Source organism: Ambystoma mexicanum, chromosome 6q (genome assembly GCF_040938575.1).
Source record: "Ambystoma mexicanum isolate Mex_15411 chromosome 6q, UKY_AmexF1_1, whole genome shotgun sequence".
Taxonomy (NCBI): domain Eukaryota; kingdom Metazoa; phylum Chordata; class Amphibia; order Caudata; family Ambystomatidae; genus Ambystoma; species Ambystoma mexicanum.
The window spans coordinates 1,400,064,919-1,400,086,730 of record NC_090937.1 but is presented as its reverse complement, the minus strand read 5'-3'; the positions used below and the strand labels follow the sequence as shown (position 1 = coordinate 1,400,086,730).

The window sequence follows — 21,812 nt, the reverse complement described above, 5'->3', positions numbered from 1 at the left end:
TTGTGCAGTGTATAGACGAATTTTATTTCAAGGGACTTGGAGTACTGCGGGTATCAGGGGAAGCATCTCCAGTGTACCCCAAGCGTAGTGCGCTTTGCCCTCCACCCTCACCCCCCAGCCTTGCAGCCCTGCGCTTTTTCACATTCTCCATTATGGTAAAGAACATTGTCCCGAGCTTGGGAGAGAAATGGACTATGCAGAAGGAGCTGCCTCCCCAGGGTGTGTTTAGCTGCTGGTGTATCAAATGCAGAAATGGGTGGCATCAAGAGCCCCACGCTCTGAAACACCTTTTGCGCACTCGTTGGTCATACGACAGAAAGTGTGAGCAGGTGATTCCCCAACACTTGAACCATTATTTAGAGACATGGCTTTGATAAATGTGGCGTTAGCTAGTCATGGCAATGTCCAGGCGTTTGTGTTAAAGGAGATCGGAAGCTGCACCGTGAAGGGTATTTTAAAGGCCATGAATTGATGCTACAGAATGTCGCCCCCTAATGGAACAAAGAAAGTGAAGCATGCATCCTGCAAGTCTGGGTATTTGCATTATATGGAAGACGGGCCAACCGTCCACGGAGAAGTTTTCTACAATAGTTGCTGAGTCGCTTTCCCAAGCCAGCTGCTGTGCAGACTTTGCCCAGCTTTTGGTCCAGCGCCTGCATCCATCCTTCACACCATCATTCACAAGGTGCGCTCGTGTAAGTGTTTGTTTATCTCGTTAGACTAGCGTGATTGCAATTCCAAACAAAAGAAGCACAACGACAAAGAGTATAAAACAAGTCTGAGCGAACAGTGAAATGTATGAAACTCTTGCCCTAAAATAAAGTCAGCAATGCATGCCCTGGAAAGAGGGAACGACGAACAATATGCTCGGGAGTGGGAAGTAGGGGGGCGTAGTAACCTCCAAATCGGCTCACGCGTGGTACAGGCCCCCAGGGCCTCGCCCTCAAAGTGATTTTGCCCTGGCCATGGGCCGAATGGCCGACGGACGGACCAATCCAACCCCGCTGGAACTTGCAACTGTCTAAGATCTGCTGACGGTGATACTCTGCCCAGGTCTTCCGAGAACCAGCCTTTTGATCCCCTGAGGAGAGTCCACCACCAGTGCTCGCTTCCTTTTTCATGACTACTTGAGCCTTGACAAAAGTGTCTAGCTTTGTGGCCTCCAGAGGCCGTTCTTGGTTGGCCCAGTCATCTCCGCAATACCATTTTAAAATAAATAAAACACCTATGCAGCAATAGGCCTCACCTGCGAGGACGGGAGCAGGAGGAAAGAAGTGTGCTTGTCTCGGCAGGCTGTAGTTACTGCCGGATTTCCTGAAACAAGGCCCAATCAGCGAGGGCAAGATGTGGCAACTGTTTGTATTTGCTGATTCTGCTGCTGCTTGGCAGTGTGTGCTTGTGATGGGAACAACTTCAGGATTTAGTGACCCAATCGCTCCTCTTTTCTGTAATGGCCGGGGCCGACAACACCAGCCAGCCCCAATCGATCCACACTTCAGTGTCAGTGCACGCCCATAGCCTGGAGGAGGGCACACCGCATGTGCGCCCATGGGCCTGGCTGGTGCCAGCAGCGCCACCCGGGGCCAGGGGAAGGTAATAAAGCAACAAATGTTGCTAATTTATTTGCCAATTGCCCTGCACTGCCTGAGGGGCAAGTCCAGGCCCGTTTCTTGGCCCGGCGAGGCGGGCAACTGCCCGGGGCGCGATAGCCCCAGGGGGTGCAATTGCCACAGTCCCTGGAGCCTCTGGAGGGGATGGAATTCCCCAGTTTGTAGGGCGGCGCATTGACGTGGGGAAAGTTCTGCAGGTCAGGTGCTGGCGCTGCCCCTTCCGACTGTAATGTCACGTAGTACAGAAGTACTACGTGACATTACAGAAGTCAGAGGCTCCCTCTGACCACTTTCGCGCCACTTGGAGAGGGCATAAGCACACCAATAAAAACACTTTAGGTCCCCCTGCAGCTAAGAACAGCCCCTTCCATCACAATGCCGGCAGGAAACTGCTAATGGTGGCCCATTAGTCACTAAATGGTTTTGTGCTGGCATTGAGATGGGAGGGGAGGTGCAGTGGGCTGTAGGGAGTGGGCGTGCCTTGCAGGGACGCACCGTGGGCCCCGACACGGTACAAACGGAGACCCGTTTGGGCCTATGGTGCGTCCCTGCAAGCTCAGAAAATGGCCAAAATAATAGTTTAAAACAGCGCTATTTATTTCATGCCGCTTCTTTTCCAAACTATATATCAATTACACTTTAAACCACTTCCATGGCACTGGTGATGAGTTACTTCACTATGCGGATAATGGTTTGGACCAGTGTTGCTGAGTAAATATTCTTTAAACCACGAACTGGTTTATTTATTTATTTATTTATTTATGCAATGTGTGTTGAGTACATGGAGACAGATAATTTATTTATGCAATGTTTGTCGGATACCTGTATCCGACACACATTGCATAAATAAATAAATATGCAGGTACCCGACAAACATTGCATGAATAAATAAATAATCCTGGTCCATGTATCCTTACAACAGTCAAGACTTTACTATATCAAAGCATACACTTGATTCCCATTCAAAGAATGTTTAAATGACTGTTTATTTGGTTCAGGTGTCTCCTTGCTATTGCCCTTTTGGCTTAGGTTGCCTCCAAACCCCATTCAGCATCTTGTATTCTTTGTTGGTTGTATATACTGCATCCTATGCCATATTCATGGTCTCTTGGTGTGCCCAGTCCTCATTATCTGCAGCCTAAGTGGGACTGGGGCATAACATTGTCTTGGGCACCAGTGAAAAAGTGGCCCACCGTTGCAAATGGCAATTCATTCCTTGTGTGATGGACTGTTTGACTTTGGGTAGGAGTTCCTTAACGGTGTAGTTTGGGAATGGCGCTGTCATGCCTGCGCCATGGGCGCATCCATTTGCGCCCAATATGGACTATTTGTTTATCATTTGTTTACAACAGACTCTTGGATCAATCTATATTTACTTTGGGGACTTTATTTCCCATTTGTGAGACTTTGGTGCTTTATTATTTTTTCCAACAAACTACGCATACCACAATGCACTTGGCTATAAGCATCGATTCCTGGCTGTTCCTATTGGTCATCAAAGGAACTACACCCCCCAGAAGCCCTAGGGATTGGCTCTGCTTCCACCAACTCAGGAACAGAGAGGGAGGTGGCCGATTGTCTGCAGGTGTGCTTAGCCAGGTGCAACCAATTAGCCTGCCTCTGTGCTGGGCTAGGCAGTATAAAAGGCTGCTGCCTGCAGTGGCTCAGCCTCTTGCATTGAGAGACCTTCCTCCACCTTTCGTGTCTTTCTACGGATCTTTGTATGCTGTTTACCATCACTCCTGCTTGGACCCTGCCTTGCAGCTTGCTTCACCCTGCTGCCTACAGCCCTAGCCTTCTGGGCTCCCTGCCTCAGTTCAGCTCCTCTGGGCTTCCTGCCTTGCAGCCTGTTACTCTTCGCTGCCTACAGCCATAGCCTTCCAGGCTCTGTTCCTCACAGCCCTGCTCCTCCGGGCTCTCCACATTGCAGCCGATCACGCTCTGCTGCCTTCCAGCCTCCGCCCTTGCCCTACCGGGCTTTCTACATTGCAGCTGATCACGCTCTGCTGCCTTCCAGCCTCCGCCCTTGCCCTGCCGGGCTCTCCACATTGCAGCCGATCACGCTCTGCTGCCTTCCAGCCTCCGCCCTTGCCCTACCGGGCTTTCTACATTGCAGCTGATCACGCTCTGCTGCCTTCCAGCCTCCGCCCTTGCCCTGCCGGGCTCTCCACATTGCAGCCGATCACGCTCTGCTGCCTTCCAGCCTCCGCCCTTGCCCTACCGGGCTTTCTACATTGCAGCTGATCACGCTCTGCTGCCTTCCAGCCTCCGCCCTTGCCCTGCCGGGCTCTCCACATTGCAGCCGATCACGCTCTGCTGCCTTCCAGCCTCCGCCCTTGCCCTACCGGGCTTTCTACATTGCAGCTGATCACGCTCTGCTGCTTTCCAGTCTCAGCCCTTGTCCTCTGGGCTCCCTGCTCTGCAGCCTGCCTCACTCCGGCTGCCTACAGCCCTTGTCCTCTGGGCTTCCTACTTTGCAGCTGATCACGCTCCGCTGCTTACTACCTACCTTTTTCCGCTGGGTTCTCGGCATAGCAGCCCTCTACAGTCCTCTGCAACCTTCTACGGTCAGCGGACCTGCCCCTCAGGGCTCACTCCTTGCTGCCCGGTCCTTCTAGGTTCCTTGCCGTGCAGCCTGCTTTACTCTGCTGCCCGAAGCCCTTTCCCTCTGGGCTCTCTACCTTACAGCCCGGCTCCTGTGGGCTTGCTCATTGCTTTCCTGCTCCTCTGAGCTCTCAACCTTGTTCCTTACTGTCCTCTGCTATCCTATCCTGTTACACGACTTTCCCTTCATTTCCTTCTGCGAGTTTGCTATCAACCTCCTTTTCCTGGATTTGTCTGTAAGTATCTTCTCTTGTCTTGTTTGTAGACCCTTTTGTACAGAGCTTGTCTGTTGGTTCCCATCAGTCAACCTCTTCCCCTTCCCTTGTCTCGTTTCTACATTACAGACACCCATAGCTGCTGTTCCAAGTCATGAGCAAACAGCGTGGGCATCTGTTATAGCAAACTGTGCAGAAGGCTTGAGTATTTCCTAAGGTTCGTGGAATACTCTTTTCCTATATCTGCATACACCCCAAGAGGGAATTCATTCTGTACCTTTCCTTGCTACTCTTGCCTACTCTTCGTTCTCTTTCCTTTCTGCTGTGTGTGTGCTTCTCTGTCCACTTTATTTAGGCACAACCACCCAAACCCTTTTTGGGTGTCCTGTGCCACTCTTCACAGAGTGCCATCCCTGACAGAATGCAAGAGCCAAAAAATTCTTGTTCCATAGGCCGGAAAGGCACACACAGACCAAAGATGCTTTCCTTTCGGGTTAAGAAACCTTTGCATAAACCTATGGTTTCCCTAAAGACAGCAAACAAGAACCTTAGTCTAAAGGACAGTCTCGCCTTAGTAAACAAAGATTTACAAGCACGGTGCTATACTCACTGGCTAGCTGACTCTTCTTCCATGTACAATTATTATGACATTTGCGACTATGACCCGCAGTCCTTATCTGTTGCAGAGCTACAGCAAGATAATGAATTCTTACAGATCTTGTTAAACCAAACAGTGAAAAACACTCCTGCGTCTTCTGACAAGCCTTCTAACACCGCAACAGCCAAGGATATAGCACTCATTGTGGGAGACTCTAAACCAGAATACGCTGTTGCCAGAGTGATATGCGCAAGATCAGCTTGGCAAGCTCCCCAGAATGCTGGAAACCCTTATTTGACAGGACAAGGCAGTCATTATCCTGAGGTTTGTGCATCTGGTCCTGGGTACAAAAGACCTATACTAACCATCGGTTGTCTTAATGCTTCCACAGTATCTACTAACCACAATAACTCTAAGGTCAGTCTTCCCATTGCTACAACCGAATTTTCTGCCACACCAGCTTCTGAAGCTTTAGATCAAACTAATGATACTTACCTGCTACACGAACAACTCCTACGTCTTAAAAGAAAGACCGAAGACCTCTATGATGACTTTGTTTATTTGCATAATAAGAATCTTATGAAGGGACACAAGTTACCAGACCATCTGACACTATGTCCAACACCTGACATCTTATCTTTAGAGATCGACATGATAAGGCCTGGAATTGCCACGCAGAAAGTATACAGACTTTTACCAAGCAGATGGAAGACCTAAATATAGCATATGTATCCCTTATAAAGACTGACACAGCTCTTTCACCTTCCAGCCACAGAAACTCAGGTTGTTGTACTGACAGAAAAGAATTAACTCCTCCGGTGGGTCAAATCACTCACACAGCCATTACACCACAAAACAAGGGTGGTCTTCTGATTGGAAATCCCTCTGAGTCAAAGATGGTTCCGCCCTCACCCTTGCCTATTGTCCAGTACTCACACTTACAACCTCTTCTGGAATGACAACGTCAGCTGAGGAGACTGGCGCAGTTCACACCGAGCATGCTGAGTTGGCAAGCGGGGCTTGCCAAAGTGTGGCTGTGCTATCAGACAACACACCTGAGCAATCAACATCTCCAGTTTCTTCGATACCCCCTGAATCGCCAGTGGTTGTGGTACCCGATCTAACAGTGGTTGCAAGACCCGAACTGTCTGTAGCTGCTACAGCACCTGTACTTCCAACTGCAATTCATGATCTTCCTGATGCTGTGGCTACTAAACTGTCTGCCACATTTGAGTCTCCTGAAGTCCCTGCTGCAAATCTTGAGGTTGCTATAGCTACTGTGATTCCTGAAGCTACTGCTAATTCTGATGCTAACGATGCCCAGATTTCTACTTCCTTCGCAGCTGTGCTAGCTGCAGCAGAATCCTCTGCTACACAACCTGATCCCGCAGCACCTTCTCTTCCTGATCCTACATCCACCATGCTAACTGTTGCAAAGTCAGCAAAGGGTTTCCCTGTTAAGACTACTGCTCCAGTCGTTCCTGCTGGTGTATCTATAGCACTAAGACTGCCAGACTCTACTCTACCAGTCTCAGGTGCGTTCCAGCCCGCTGGTTCTCTCATGGCACGCACACACCCAGTTGCTACAGCCTCGATACTCTCTATAGCCATTCAAGATCTCACTGCTGCTGTAACCTCTGAACTGTCTACTAATCATGGGGAAACCGCCGCTGTGACTCCTGAACTCTCTGCGGCTAACCCTAACGTTGTCATGGCTGCTCCGGATGTCTTGGAAAACCTTCCTAAAGCTACCAACTCTGCTGTACCTATGTCTCCACCTTCCAGCATCATACTGTTGCCCGTCAAAGCAAAATCTATCATGGAGCCTGCAGCAGTTTTTCGCAGTTCCTCTCTTTATGCACACACAGTTGGGGTTTGTGTTCCAAAGACTTCGTCTTTTCTGATTTCTACATCTAAAGTTCAGAACATTTGTACTGTCTCCGTCATTCAAGACTCTCACCTTGCAACCTTAAACCGTTTCTGGTGCTTCATGATGTGCCTTTTTGAATTAAGACTCTTGTACGGTGTGACAGACATTCTTCTTGTAGGTCGGTCTTCAGGGAGCCTGGAGAGGGGCCTGGAGAGGGGCATACTGTCATGCCTGCGCCATGGGCGCATCCATTTGCGCTCAATATGGACTATTTGTTTATCATTTATTTACATCAGACTCTTGGATCAATCTATATTTATTTTGGGGACTTTATTTCCCATTTGCGAGACTTTGGTGCTTTATTATTTTTTCCAACAAACTACGCATACCACAATGCACTTGGCTATAAGCATCGATTCCTGGCTGTTCCTATTGGTCATCAAAGGAACTACACCCCCCAGAAGCCCTAGGGATTGGCTCTGCTTCCACCAACTCAGGAACAGAGAGGGAGGTGGCCGATTGTCTGCAGGTGTGCTTAGCCAGGTGCAACCAATTAGCCTGCCTCTGTGCTGGGCTAGGCAGTATAAAAGGCTGCTGCCTGCAGTGGCTCAGCCTCTTGCATTGAGAGACCTTCCTCCACCTTTCGTGTCTTTCTACGGATCTTTGTATGCTGTTTACCATCACTCCTGCTTGGACCCTGCCTTGCAGCTTGCTTCACCCTGCTGCCTACAGCCCTAGCCTTCTGGGCTCCCTGCCTCAGTCCAGCTCCTCTGGGCTTCCTGCCTTGCAGCCTGTTACTCTTCGCTGCCTACAGCCATAGCCTTCCAGGCTCTCTTCCTCACAGCCCTGCTCCTCCGGGCTCTCCACATTTCAGCCGATCACGCTCTGCTGCCTTCCAGCCTCCGCCCTTGCCCTACCGGGCTTTCTACATTGCAGCTGATCACACTCTGCTGCCTTCCAGCCTCCGCCCTTGCCCTGCCGGGCTCTCCACATTGCAGCCGATCACGTTCTGCTGCCTTCCAGCCTCCGCCCTTGCCCTGCCGGGCTCTCCACATTGCAGCCGATCACGCTCTGCTGCCTTCCAGCCTCCGCCCTTGCCCTACCGGGCTTTCTACATTGCAGCCGATCACGCTCTGCTGCCTTCCAGCCTCCGCCCTTGCCCTGCCGGGGTCTCCAAATTGCAGCCGATCACGCTCTGCTGCCTTCCAGCCTCCGCCCTTGCCCTACCGGGCTTTCTACATTGCAGCTGATCACGCTCTGCTGCTTTCCAGTCTCAGCCCTTGTCCTCTGGGCTCCCTGCTCTGCAGCCTGCCTCACTCCGGCTGCCTACAGCCCTTGTCCTCTGGGCTTCCTACTTTGCAGCTGATCACGCTCCGCTGCTTACTACCTACCTTTTTCCGCTGGGTTCTCGGCCTAGCAGCCCTCTACAGTCCTCTGCAACCTTCTACGGTCAGCGGCCCTGCCCCTCAGGGCTCACTCCTTGCTGCCCGGTCCTTCTGGGTTCCTTGCCGTGCAGCCTGCTTTACTCTGCTGCCCTAAGCCCTTTCCCTCTGGGCTCTCTACCTTACAGCCCTGCTCCTGTGGGCTTGCTCATTGCTTTCCTGCTCCTCTGAGCTCTCAACCTTGTTCCTTACTGTCCTCTGCTATCCTATCCTATTACACGACTTTCCCTTCATTTCCTTCTGCGAGTTTGCTATCAACCTCCTATTCCTGGATTTGTCTGTAAGTATCTTCTCTTGTCCTGTTTGTAGACCCTTTTGTACAGAGCTTGTCTGTTGATTCCCATCAGTCAACCTCTGCCCCTTCCCTTGTCTCGTTTCTACATTACAGACACCCATAGCTGCTGTTCCAAGTCATGAGCAAACAGCGTGGGCCTCTGTTATAGAAAACTGTGCAGAAGGCTTGAGTATTTCCTAAGGTTCGTGGAATACTCTTTTCCTATATCTGCATACACCCCAAGAGGGAATTCATTATGTACCTTTCCTTGCTACTCTTGCCTACTCTTCGTTCTCTTTCCTTTCTGCTGTGTGTGTGCTTCTCTGTCCACTTTATTTAGGCACAACCACCCAAACCCTTTTTGGGTGTCCTGTGCCACTCTTAATAGAGTGCCATCCCTGACAGGCGCGCAGGGTGCGGTGGGAGTGGTGCGCGGGGTGCGGTGGGAGTGGTGCGTGGGGTGCGGCGGGAGTGGAGCATGGGGTGCATTGGGAGTGTCGCATGGGATGGGGTGCGGGGGGGACGCATTCCTAGTGTTTCGCCCTGGCACCAAATGGACTAGAAACTGCCCTGGCCGAGGCCACAGCCTGCAGCAGTGCCAGTGGTAGAATATATGTGTAACACGTTCGTTTCCTAACATTATAAAAATGAACAGGCACATTCGTTTTTATAATGTTAGGAAACGAACGTGTTGCACGTGTATTCTAGCACTGGCACTGTGGACTTAGTGCAGCGCCCGTAGAGGCTGACTGACGTACTGTTAGTGCAGCGCGCCCTAGAGGCTGACTGACGTTAGGCAGCCGCCTGATCCAAAGACCGGCCCTCACTACCCTCCCCACTTAAAATAGGGGCTTCCTCATCGGAGCCAAAAAATAAAAATCCAGCAGCATTACTAAATGACCGAGAGACTTTCTCCAGCACCTCCCTCCTAAAATTATCAGTGTAAACACTAGTCGTCCACATCTACATAGCTCCTTTTTGCTTGCAGGAAATATAGATCACTGTGTTAGGTGCTTTCTGCTGAGATCTGTGCTTACACTGCAACGAACCTGTTCAAGAATTTAAAGGGCTACGCCCGTTTTTTTTCTTTCTGGGTTTGAGGAAATGTTTACTATTAGCATGTTTGTCGTGAAGCAGGGAAAGAAAGAAGCACTGTATAAAACAAACTTCCCTGTGGATGAATGACTGTACTAATTGACAGATGTCTTTATCATTTGAAGTAATTGAAAGAGATTATTTATTTTGGAGTAGATACCAGTGGTAGTCCGCCACTATGGGGGCGGGGGGGTGCTCACCGACCCTTTCAGATCGGCAGGATGCCACCTTGCCTGAGTGCCAGGTAGCCGGGTCCCCGGAGTGCTTTATTTTTGCGGGCGCCGTGCTGCCTGCCGCTCAGCACAAGTGCCAAATGTAGCAACGAATAATGGGAGCCGGTGGGGCGTCGGAAGAATGGCCCCACCTGCTCTCATCACATTATTATATGAGCAGTGTAGATACGTTGCCTGAAAGCACCGGTGGATCGGCAAGAGAACTCCTGTCGGGCAGCGGAGTCCCCAGAGGAGGGAGGGCCACCCGGTCCTGTGTGGATGCATGCAGGCAAGCTAGGTGTGTTTATTTATATATTTTTTCTATCTCTTTCTTTGTGTACGGATGATATGCTTGTATGTATGCAGTGCTGGCCCCACTGCCAGCGCCCTGTGCGAGATTTTTCGGTGCGCTCGCGCCCCGCCACCTCTTAACATTCTGACCAAGTGCTTGGGGGAGCCCAGAGGGAAAGGGCCAGGTATCTCTTATGTGTGAGGTTACAAAGGACAGAGTGCAAGCAGGAACTTCGAGGGGTTTGGGGGTGGCCACACACTCGCCACTTTTTAAAACTGTCCTCCAACCCTCACAATTTTGAAGCTGGAACAACGCCTGCAAACTACCACAGAAACATTCAAACTTCCATCACCTAATGAACGCCCCCCCAACACCCCTGACCCCCAACAAACCGGTGGAACACCAGCAAACACTTGAAGGACACAAAGTAATCTCCAGCCCCCATGCTTGTTGGGGGCCCGCCTCCGGTCACCGGGACAGGAACGGGCCACAGATGTTGTCGGGCCTCCGACGTGGACCCTTTGGGATGCGATCACATATCAGACCATGATCAGGGATCACCCTGATCAGCCCTGGATCACCGGAGCAGACCACGTGGGCTGGGGGCACCCAGCTCACCGCAGCCCCTGCTCTGGGGGCACCCAGGCCCGGGTTGCACCATTCAGCCATGGTCACATGGATAGACCACTCAGAGGGCGGCGTTGCCCAGCAGGGGCACCTACCTCGTGCAGGGCCCGTCCTTGGGCCTACTGCGCACGGTGTTGTACCAGCAGGGTGCACCCAAGAATGACACCTGAGTTAGCTTAACATCAACTGAGGCTCGTTCTTTTTTATTAACTTGGTCACATGGTTCCCCCATGTGACCAGGACAATAACACTGGGAGATACCATGTCTCCCAACAGGGGTGACATGCAACAATGCTCTAGTTTCAATTTTAGCTGATAAACCCACACGCCTCTGGGGGCATATCGCTCATGGTCATCTCTTGGCATCAGATGAGCGTTAATGCTATAGCTACGCAAATGCTGTGCATCCCAAAAGGGTGTCTTGGCATTTACAAAGCATTTATTTAGCTGCAGTACTGAAGCGTGGAGTGATGTCAAGTGCACTGAATGGGACGCTAGCGCTTTTTACACTTGCCTACACGAGGATGACAGCAAGGACTTGAAAGAAAGCATTGTGGAGTCCGCCTGCTGCTGGCACTTCGGCTCCCCCAGCTTGCTCTCTATTTACTGCGTGGACCTGCGAAGTAAAGTTGCAGCAATTAGTGCGCACCTCGGTCATTGCTGATGCACCTTTTCACTGCTTTTTGTCACGTTTAGTGAGCGACCCATCCGGAACCCCTCGTCCAGGAGTCCTGTGTCATCACTAAATGCGCCAACCCACCACAATGCAGAACAGCAGTGGGCTCAGTATCAGCCGAACAACAGAATTGAGCCCCTTGCTGTTCTGTAAAATGTCTTTAAGGGTGCAGCGTGAGTATTTAATAGGTGCTGGCTGGCCGATACTTGTTACATGACACTGAACTGGAGTAGCATCCGGCTCAGGGTCATGTAAACTGGAGGCAATGCGCCCTTTTATGGCTGCGCCTGGGGGGCGCCCTTGTACGGGCGCACCATCTGAGCGTACCTTGAGCCGGCGATGTATGTTGGTGTTTTTTGGGTGTGAATGTGTGAGTGAAGTGTTTCCTGTGTATTGCATGAGTGTGACAGCTCCCACTCCTAAACGTAGGGGCCCCACTCAGCGGGGTACCTACATTTAGGTGTGGTGACTGCCTTAGGCATGGCATTTTATCTTGCTCTACCCTCGATGCACACAATACCTTGAAAGCAGAAATGGTAAGTGAAATGTTGGTGGATAGGCTGGCCTAGATTGAATGTAGGTCAGCCACGTAATAACACTCTTTGCTTTACACTTGATGCACAGACAGTTACTGTGCACCAAGGGTAAAACAAACATGGCATATGTTATTATCTGGCTGCTGTTATACATTTAATGTAGTAGGCCAGTCTAGCCACATAATACCATTTGACTGTGCTTGTCCCTTGATACACAGCGACTGCAACAATAGACAAAGCAAACATGATCAAGTGTTATTACTTGGTACACTAGCCTATCTTGGTATATCCCATCTGGATATACTTTCTTTCTGTGCAATGGCATTTTTTTGCTAGCTGGGAGTACTTTTATTGTAACAATAGCATATATTGGTGTAGCATGCATGGAGATCTATGGGCACAGCCAGCATGGAATTTTTTTTATATACTAGCATACATTGTGAGCAAAGGCATAATGAAAATGCATTGGAAAATTGTCCTGTGCACTTTTGGTAACTTGCACCTATTGGGTTTTTCCTGTGCTACCATAGAACATTGATTGCAAACTGTGTGGCTGTTTCTAAATGTTCACAGAAAGTGCTTTTACCCGCACCACTTAACCCCTTATTTTAAAAATGTTCAGGGGGACTTAAATCTTAATCTTTAAAACATGTAATGAGGTGACCCAGGGCTGGCGTGAGGCGTGTGCAGCTACATGTGGCCCTGCGCCTGCTAGGACCCCACACTGAGGGTGCTGTTGACACCCTCTTCTTGCAGGCTGCAGCGTGGGCCGTGTGCTCAGAGTCCCTGTGCTTGCTGCAGTCCACTCTGAGCGCATGGGCGGTCATCCGCTGCAGTCACATGGATACAATCCTTTCTGGCAAACAGAATCATGCGGGTCTTCTCATCAACAGGTGCAGCAGACCCCATCCCCATCTCCTGCGGAGTCCCACAAGGCTCCTGTGTTTCCCCCACTTTGTATAACATTTTTACAAAGCCACTATTTGACCAACTTGACCGTCTAGGTGTCACCTACACTACGCAGATGACACCCAGATACTCCTCACCATTACAGGCAACTACCAGGCAGACGTCACCCGGATCAAGGAAATATTCTCGATCATTCTGGCATGGAGGGCCTCCCATGGCCTTTGCTTGAATGATGAGAAGACAGAGCTCCTCCTTGTCGGCTCTCCCAGCAACCTGGCAAAACTGAACCCCAACCACAACATCGCCATCGATGGTCACTCCATCCCCATCGCCAAAAGCGTAAAAACGCTTGGTTTTTACCTGGATGCCAACTGCAACCTTTCCAAACAAACCAACATGATTGCCTCAGCCTCCGCCTACACAGGCAAACTCATCCGGGCCAGTAGACCCTTCATATCATCCAACAGCTGTCTCACTCTTGCGAGAGCCCTCATACAATCCAAACTGGACTGCTGCAATAGCATGTATCTAGGTGCCAACCAATCAATAATTAACAAACTACAAGTACTTCAAAATAACGCATTACACGTAGCACTCAACATCCCCAGACGTGAGCACATCTCCACTGCCAGGAAATCCTGCAGATGGCTCTCCATCCGACAAAAAATCGACCTGAAAACCATCTACCTCACATACAGGGCTTTAAACCACCTAGCCCCACCTTATCTCACTAACAAATTCACCTTAAAACTCGCCACCAGAACCACTAGATCCTCCAACACCTCTTGCCTGTCAGTACCCAGATTTCTCCTAAAAAGAGCTGGAGGATCCAGCTTCACAGTACTTGCCTCCCAGCTCCACTCAACATTAAAACCATCGAGTCCTTCCAGATCTTCAGGAAACATGTTATCGGTTGGATCCTGAACAATGAATAGCTCCACCATATGCTCAAATATCTGTGAACTCTGCAAATTATTGTATTGGTAATTGTAGTACCTCCCAGTATGGGAGTACCCCCTCCATTGCTCTAACATGTCTGCATAATCTGTAAACTGCTGTATTTTGAAATTGTATACTGCACAATTATGTAACCGTCTTCTTATGCGCCCTTCCACCTCTGGGTTTGGAGCGCTATACACATAAGTAAAACAAACAAACACGCTGTAGCATGCATGATGAATGGGGAATCTAATATTTTGTTGTGGGTCATCCTCCTGCTGCAACGCTGGCAAGACAAATGCCCTTCTAGCTGCCCAATAGGCGCTGCAGCCCCCTCGTAGGCACTGCTGATCACACTAAAAGTGGGTGCAATTTATCAGTGATGGCCTATTTATGAGACCATTGTTGTGGCCAAGGCGTTCTTAACGTTCTAAGAACTGCAAAGGGGCATTTTATTTTGAAAGCACATGCAAAGCAGCAGCTAGCTGCCTGACATCTCTGCCTTCCTCTAGCGCAATTAATCATATCGCAGAAAACCGTTTTAGCTGTTTGCTTTATGTTTATATTTCCCTACCCAAAAAATGTATAAGTAGAATGTAACATTTTCCTCACATTATATATGAAGGTTGCAAGTGAACCATTAATATTTACTAAGGATGTGACCTGGAGACTGGAGGTGATATTTTCTCAGGTTCTGGCCCTGTACTGATTTTCAGGGCTCAAGTCGATACATGTGGGTGGACAGCGACCAACCACTTTTTTCAACGGGTGGAGGCAAACCCCGGTTCTGTTTTTGAGGTCCGCATTAAAAATAGTTTGCTTGCTCAAGTGTTTAGCAACTACAATTTCACAACAGAAGATCATGCTTCCAATGCACACGATTACCCACAAGAACACATTAAAAAAAATGAAAGGTCACGTCTCATGTTTGGATTTTTGTTTTCTTTGGAATATTTCATTGTAAATTGTTGGGCTAAAAGGTGGGTACCTTTTATACATTGCTAGTGTACTTATTGTAATTTTCCTCTTAAATTTTATATATATATATATTAGGTTTTTTCACAATATTTTCGCTCGTACCTACATATATAGTGCTCATTATCTTGTGATGGCACTTCCTGTGATGTCACTGGCTGTTATGTCATCAAATGCAAATTAAGGGGCCCGAATGAAAGGGTTATAAGTCGGTAGCTGGCGTGCCGCGGAAGGCAGGGTCTGTCTAGCTAGGGAGCGGGTGAAGCGTGCTTGTCGGATTGCACCGTCTAGTTTACTGTTACGTTAAGTGGCCCAGTGACACCGCAGTATTTAAAACAATATGTGAACCACGCAGCCAGCCGTTACTCGATCTTCCAAAATATTCTTCAGCCCCAAAGCATTGTCGGCAGACAGTTAATATGATGTCACTGGCAGCAGGCTCGAGCGTGTGTAGTAAAATAGAATAGTTAAACTCTGTGGGCTGCGGCGCCTTCCCGCGCTCACTGTACTTTGTCCTCGGAGTCGCTTTGACTTCGTGACAAGGTGGTTGTTGGCGCCGGAATTTGAACTGGCCAGTGTTGACGCAGGTACAGGTGCTCCCACGGCCTCCACAGCCTTCCTCCTCCCACTGCCCAGGCAGCGTGACACTCGAGCCAGCAACAGCCGCCGAGCACAGATCCGCTTTCAGAGAAGGAGGGGGGATTCTGAGTGCAGCCAGCGATGGCATACGTGACGCGTGGGTGTCTTTATTAACAGACTGCAGACAGTATGCGGTCAATCCTATAGACATATTATAACGTATGAGCCACAGCACTTTGCGCATCGCTTTAACATGTGTTTCAGGAAAGTTGTAACGGAAGTGAGTGCTTCGTAGGAGAATGAGAAAGCATCGCCTCTCGGCACAGCCTCTACTATAACTAAGTATCTGAAGCATTTGATAATTGACTGTAGCAAATCAACAATCGACGTAAGTTTTATTTTTGCCCTTATATACATAATGTTAAAAGCTGAAATGCTTTGGGGATGGTTAATGAACGGTAAACACACTTATCCTATGTTACCACTAGTCAAACGTTAAATATTAGGTATTGCTTAAATACGTTATTGTGTATAATGTATGACATTTTCTATAGATGGATTTTTAAGTATATGTATCGGTGGAACGTTTTCCATAAACCGTATCATTGTTTGTTTAAATAAATAACAAAATACGATGGGAGATACTATTTGCACCTTTTTAACCCCTGTCCAACATTACAATTACGGAACCATGCCTATCAGATGGCCGCCTTGTCTCTGACCTGACAGTTTTTGTGCTGAACGTCAGATATGGTCCAAGGGACCATACAGTCACTGACCGATTTCTTGTCAAGGGTTAAATGAGTATCATCAGAAATGCCCTATGGGGAGTGGGCAATAACTTAGTGTTTTAGGAAGGAAGACACTAGAAGGGTGTAGTTTCTGGCTGAACGTTGCCCTTGCCTGCTGGCAATCTATGCATGCAGATAAAATATTGATGCAAGAGTGTGACTGACGGCTCTGGAATTTGCGAGTGCTTGGAGTTTGAGTGTTCGGAATGTGGGCACCTGAAGTAAGTATGGTTTGCTCTGGTAGGGGGAGCAGTGTAAATAGACCAGTGTGTTTGATACTCCATGTTTAGATTTGTAAATCTAGCGCAAAGCATGACATTCGAATAAGTATGACGGGATTCTGCTTCCACTCTATTACTTTAGCATGGTTTTGGGGTGCTTAACATCTCTCAGGACTAGGTTCATGTTACCATCAGAATTTCTTTTTGATGTAAAGTTGTCCCGAGACCGTTGTTGCGTTGGTGTAAATGTATTTCGTGTTAATCGTTGTGACCTCAACGGATCTAGTCGGGAGTATAGGTTATGTTACTAATTCATGGTGTAGGTACAACATGGCTACTTTCAATTGTATAGTCCCAGAGCAAAATCCATCACAGGTTCAGGTCTTTAAGAAGGGTATTCTGGTATAAGTCTCAGGTGCAGGCCTCAGGGATTGGTGAGCTCACATAGTTATAGGTTATACTTTTGCTTTGTCTTGTTTTATACAGGTTCCTTGTCAGTTTAAAGTTATTTGCTTGGACATTACAGTTTATGCACTACCGTGCACTGCTGGAAATGGGCGACCTTTACTGGGGTAATTCCCTCCCCTTTCACATGCAGGGGGTGGGTAGCAGGTGGGGTGGGGGGCGGATTGTCAGTGATGTGGGTGGGACTGAGGGGCAGAGCTAGGTGTCGAATAATGTGGGTGCCCTCAATATCGGACGCTGGCTGCTTTGCATAAAAACAAATAGCATTTTGGTAACATAAGAATGAGCACCACTTTTTCAAACATGTCTATATTGTTAATTCAAACGTGCATTCCTTACGAGCATGCAGTGCACACTGAGTATGGTGCTCATTTCATCTTTCAGAATACTCACCATGACAGTAAAATGTGTGCAAAGCACTCGACATATATACAGCTTTGGACCGTTTCATTGTTTATTTATTTATTTATTGTGCATTTGTTAGGCGCTTATACAAATTGTGTTTCAGGACAGCAGGGAGGGAACACGGGATAGAAAACAGTTAATACACTGGAGGATAAAGACAAACCTACTAGGCCTTGTGAGCATTTAGAGCGTGCAAGTGCAGAGAGAGGAGAGGGGGGTAAGTGCTTGAGTGCCCGCGCTCGTGAGTGAGCAGCAGGTGTAAGGGCCCAGTGTAGGAAGTGCTATGGAACTTTCATCTGTAAAAATATAATGGGTAAGTGCAGGCCTTCAGTGGCGAAGGCCAGTAAGTGCCAAGGTAATTGCTGTGTGTAGGCAGAGGCTGAAGGCAAAAGGGTGTGGGAGGTCAGGATCCCGAAGGTCACATAAGGGCCCCGAAGGTCACATAAGGGCCCTGGTCGCCAATCACAACTGTGAGATTAGAAGATGAGGGAGGGAGGAGATGAAAAGGAAAGTCTTCAAGAGCTTCGAAAATTTGAGGAGGTCCGGCTCAAGACGAAGAGAAAGGGGGAGTCTGATCCATAAGAGGGAGTCAGCTGAAGAAAGAGATCGACCTCCGGCACTCTGTTTAGCGAAATACAGAGAGTTGGTCCGAGAGGAACGTTGAGGTCTAGAGGGAGAGTATTTAGTAAGAGCAAGTTGCAGATAGCGTGGTCCCTGGCCCCAGCCAGCCTTATGGATGATGCAGAGGGATTTGAACTTGATCCTTGCAACAACCGGGGATCAGTGAAGAGCTTTTAGGACTGGAGAGGTGCGGTCCCTGGGCTTGAGGCCAAGGATAAGTGTTACTGCCCTATTCTGGATTAGCTGGAGGGGTTGTAGAGAGGAAGATGGTAGATTCAAAAGAAGGCTATTGCAGTAGTCTAGCCTAGAGAGAACCAGAGCTCTGGGAACATTGAGCTTCTGAGGGAAAGTGAGAAAAGGGAGAATTCCTCTGAGAAGGAATAGTTGAAAGTTGGACTTCTTGGCAATATCCTGAATCTGAGGGAGGAAGGAAAGAGAGGAGTCAAAATTGACTCCAAGGTTTCTGGCTTCAGATGAAGGAGAAGGCAGAGAGCCCATAGAGGATGGCCAGTGTGAGGGGAAGAAAGAGGGAGCAGGGGTCCCAATAGGAAGGATCTCAGTCTTGCTGGCATTTAGGCAGAGATCGCTGGAAGAGCACCAGGACTGGATGGCAGATAGGCAGTCCGGGATGATGGAAGATGCAAGAGGGTCAGCAGGAAGTTTGAAAAAGAGTTGTATGCCATCTGCTTTACACTGGAAGTTGGGGGAGAAGGAGGAAATGAGGAGTGCCAGCTGAGCGAGGTAAGTGTTGAGGAGCTAGGGGGAAAGTTTGGAGCCCTGGGGGACCTCACAGGTGAGATAGAGGTAGGTGAAGAGAAGGTGCCCAGAATAACCTGGGACGAACGGTCAGTTAGGGCTGGGCTTGGACTGTCCTGGTGTGCAAAGGAAGACTTTCAGATGCAGCCTGTAAATGTGTTGTATTCGCTGCACGCATTGAGATTTCAAAAGCAAAGCATTCAGGAGACTCGCAGTAGTCAGTGGCAGAGAGCTTCCTCAAGTTTGTTCGAGGGGGGGGGGGAATTGAGCCTCTGATCTCCACGGAACAGTACTCTGGCAAGACAACTTTTGCTGGGGCACAGCTACCTCTTGTTACGGCTTCCTTCCCTGCTGCTCCAAGAGGTCGTTGGCATTTCGCTAACATACTAAGTGTCTGGTGCCTGGGTGCATGCAGGCTATATGAGTGTCTGTGACACTGTGTGCCTGGTGTTGTGGGGTATATGAGCATATGGTGATGCTGCATGTTTGTGATCTGCACTACTGCGACTGGTACACTTGATGTCTAATGATCTAATGAATTGGGTGTATGGCTTTGTGCCATAGGTGTTGCATATACATGGTCTATATGCTTTGGACTCTGAGTTGGGACACAGTTCATTAATTATTAGAATGTTATGAGTTGTTGGGTAGTTTTATATCTATTAGGATATGGGTATTGCCTACGGACAGGGGTGGTTGTACTGGTTTTAGTTTCCTCAATGGATAGCGGTAGGTTGTCCTATGCCGACATCCAGTGCGTCTCATTGGAGGCTGTGTAACACCACTTTGTAGCTTTTTATGACCCTATTTTTACCTGGCCACTTTAGTGCAGTCCTATAGGTAGTAAGCCGCTCCCCAGGAAATAAGATGCGATTAGTGTAATTAACCAGGAGTTATTTCGAATTCAACGCTTTATGACCCTGTTGAAGCCGTGGCTTGAAGTTTCGTCACTTTAAAGACAAAACTGAAATCTGAGCTGGTAATGCTAAATAAGAGTCGGTGGTAATCAATTTTTCTACTTCGCTTGAAAGCATGCATTTGTTTGCACTGTGTGCTCTCACCCACTTCCCGATATAGGCAGTGGGATGTGTATGTGATGAGCCAGTCTGTATTCGAAACATTTGCACTTGCCATTAGCCATGGGCTTGTGATAATTACACTTGGCGTGTAAAAAATGTGTGCTCTGTGTATGTATAGAATTGAGTTTGCAAGTCACTTTTTATGGCTGGCTAGTGGTTTGCAACGTGACATTTTCACATGTTTTTGAACAAGTAGGAGGCACCTGCAAAGGATCAGGATCTACCCCCAAATCTCTGTTTGGAAAATGGCTCACCCGCAGAGAGTTGGAGAAGGCCGAGCGGAGGGCAGTAGAAGGAGAGTATTTGTGAAGAGAGCGTTGTAGATAGTAAGGGCCCTGTCCCCAGAAAGTTACTAATTCTATGTCCAGACGAGAGGCGAGCATTATGCTTCAACTTCTTTAATCTACTCTTCAGCAGTTATAACACAAAACAAACCTTGAAATGAACCAACTTTCTTTCCTTCTTTTTTTTAATAACTTTTTTCAAAACTAAGAATCCCACTCTTCTGATCTATTTTCGTAGTCCATCTCACGTCCTGCTACAGTAGCCCTTAGCCACTGCCTGTCTGTCCACACCTCTTCTTTTGCTGCTCTTCAGCAAGATAAGTACTTTTTACTTACTATAGAGTGCGTACATGGATTTGTTATTGCAGTGGTTATAAGAATTATTTGTTGTGTTGGCTTGTGCACATAATGCGGCACGCAATTGTTAGGCAGAAACCTGTGCAGTTCTCTCTGGGACCACTGCAAAAGATTTAGGACTACAGGTGTTTGGCAGTAAACCCACTTGGTAGCAGTCTGTACCACGCAGATTCCCTTGGTAGCTGTGGCTGAGCAGTCAGACTTCCCTCAAGAAGAGTTGGGCAGTATACAGAGTATTCACAATAGGTCAAGAGAACACAGTAAAATAAGTAAACACTGACCAGGGCTTGGTGTAAAAGAGATATAATTATTTATTTAAAACCACATCTAGAAAAACACACAGGCACTAATAGTAAGCAATTCAAAAACACGGTCACTAAAAGATATACACTCCCTTAAAAGAATACTAGACAAGTCTTCAGTAAAGCCCCACTTATTTTCAGACAGCAGTGAGCGCTTAACATAGATGGCACTCTAATAATTAGTTTTAAAAAGGGAGAGAAAAGCAGAGAATAAATTGAAACAGATCCCAACACTTTTTCACGAACACAACAAGAGAGAAAGGCAAAGTAACACCATGAATTCAGAGTCAATAGGCTGGATCCGCTTTAAGAGGATCAAAACGAAATGTGTCCAAGGTCACACGGTTGCAGTGCACAAAAGTCTTGTAACGGTTCAAAAAGGAGTTGGACCAAGGAAAGGGACTAGTTAGAGGGTCAAGGCGGCCAGCCCAGTCCAGAAGGTTAAGGGGTTATTATTACCTTGTAGCAATCTTTATAAAGGGAGGCCTGGCGGACACGGTACCTTAATGTGGTGAGAACACTCCAGCGGGGGCAGTTGTTCCTGGCAGGGGATGCAAGTCGGTACTCCGTCCGGGGGAAGAGAGGATCTCGTCGTGGAGGAAGACAGGAGTCTGTTGCACTGCCAGGGAAGAAACCAGCCGCGGAGTTTCTCAGGTACAAGGAGCGGTCCGGTGATTCGCTATTGGATGAGTGGCTATCCGGCTGCCGGGGTGCTTGGCACGGGCAGTTCGACCACAAACCGGACTGGGGTGCGAAGAAAGAAAGGAAAACTGGTTGTGCCCACCAGTCAGGGGAAGAAGCCTCTCCAGCCGGGAGATCTTCTCTGTCGTCGGGAAGTGGTGAGTCGGTTCTGCAGGGCTCCACCGGTGGTGTGGTCGTGGTAGGTCAGCTCAGCTTCTCCCTCCTCGGATTTTTAGGTCCTGTGGCGACTTCTGAAGTTCCAGTCCCCAAAGCCCCGCTTCTATGCAGAAAACCCCCATTCACTCAGCCTAGCTGTCACTCAAACATGCTGGGCCAATCACACAAGAGTGCGACCTGAGTTACCAAGGTAACTCGGTCCAGGGTGCCTAAACCCCCT

At 48.6% G+C, this 21,812-nt stretch overlaps 1 protein-coding gene across 5 annotated transcripts in view; it reads left to right on the top strand.

The window, feature by feature from the left end:
- Positions 1 to 21,812, top strand: part of RGS12 (regulator of G protein signaling 12) — a 1,255,576-nt gene that overhangs the window by 89,310 nt on the left and 1,144,454 nt on the right. The window lies entirely within an intron of this gene.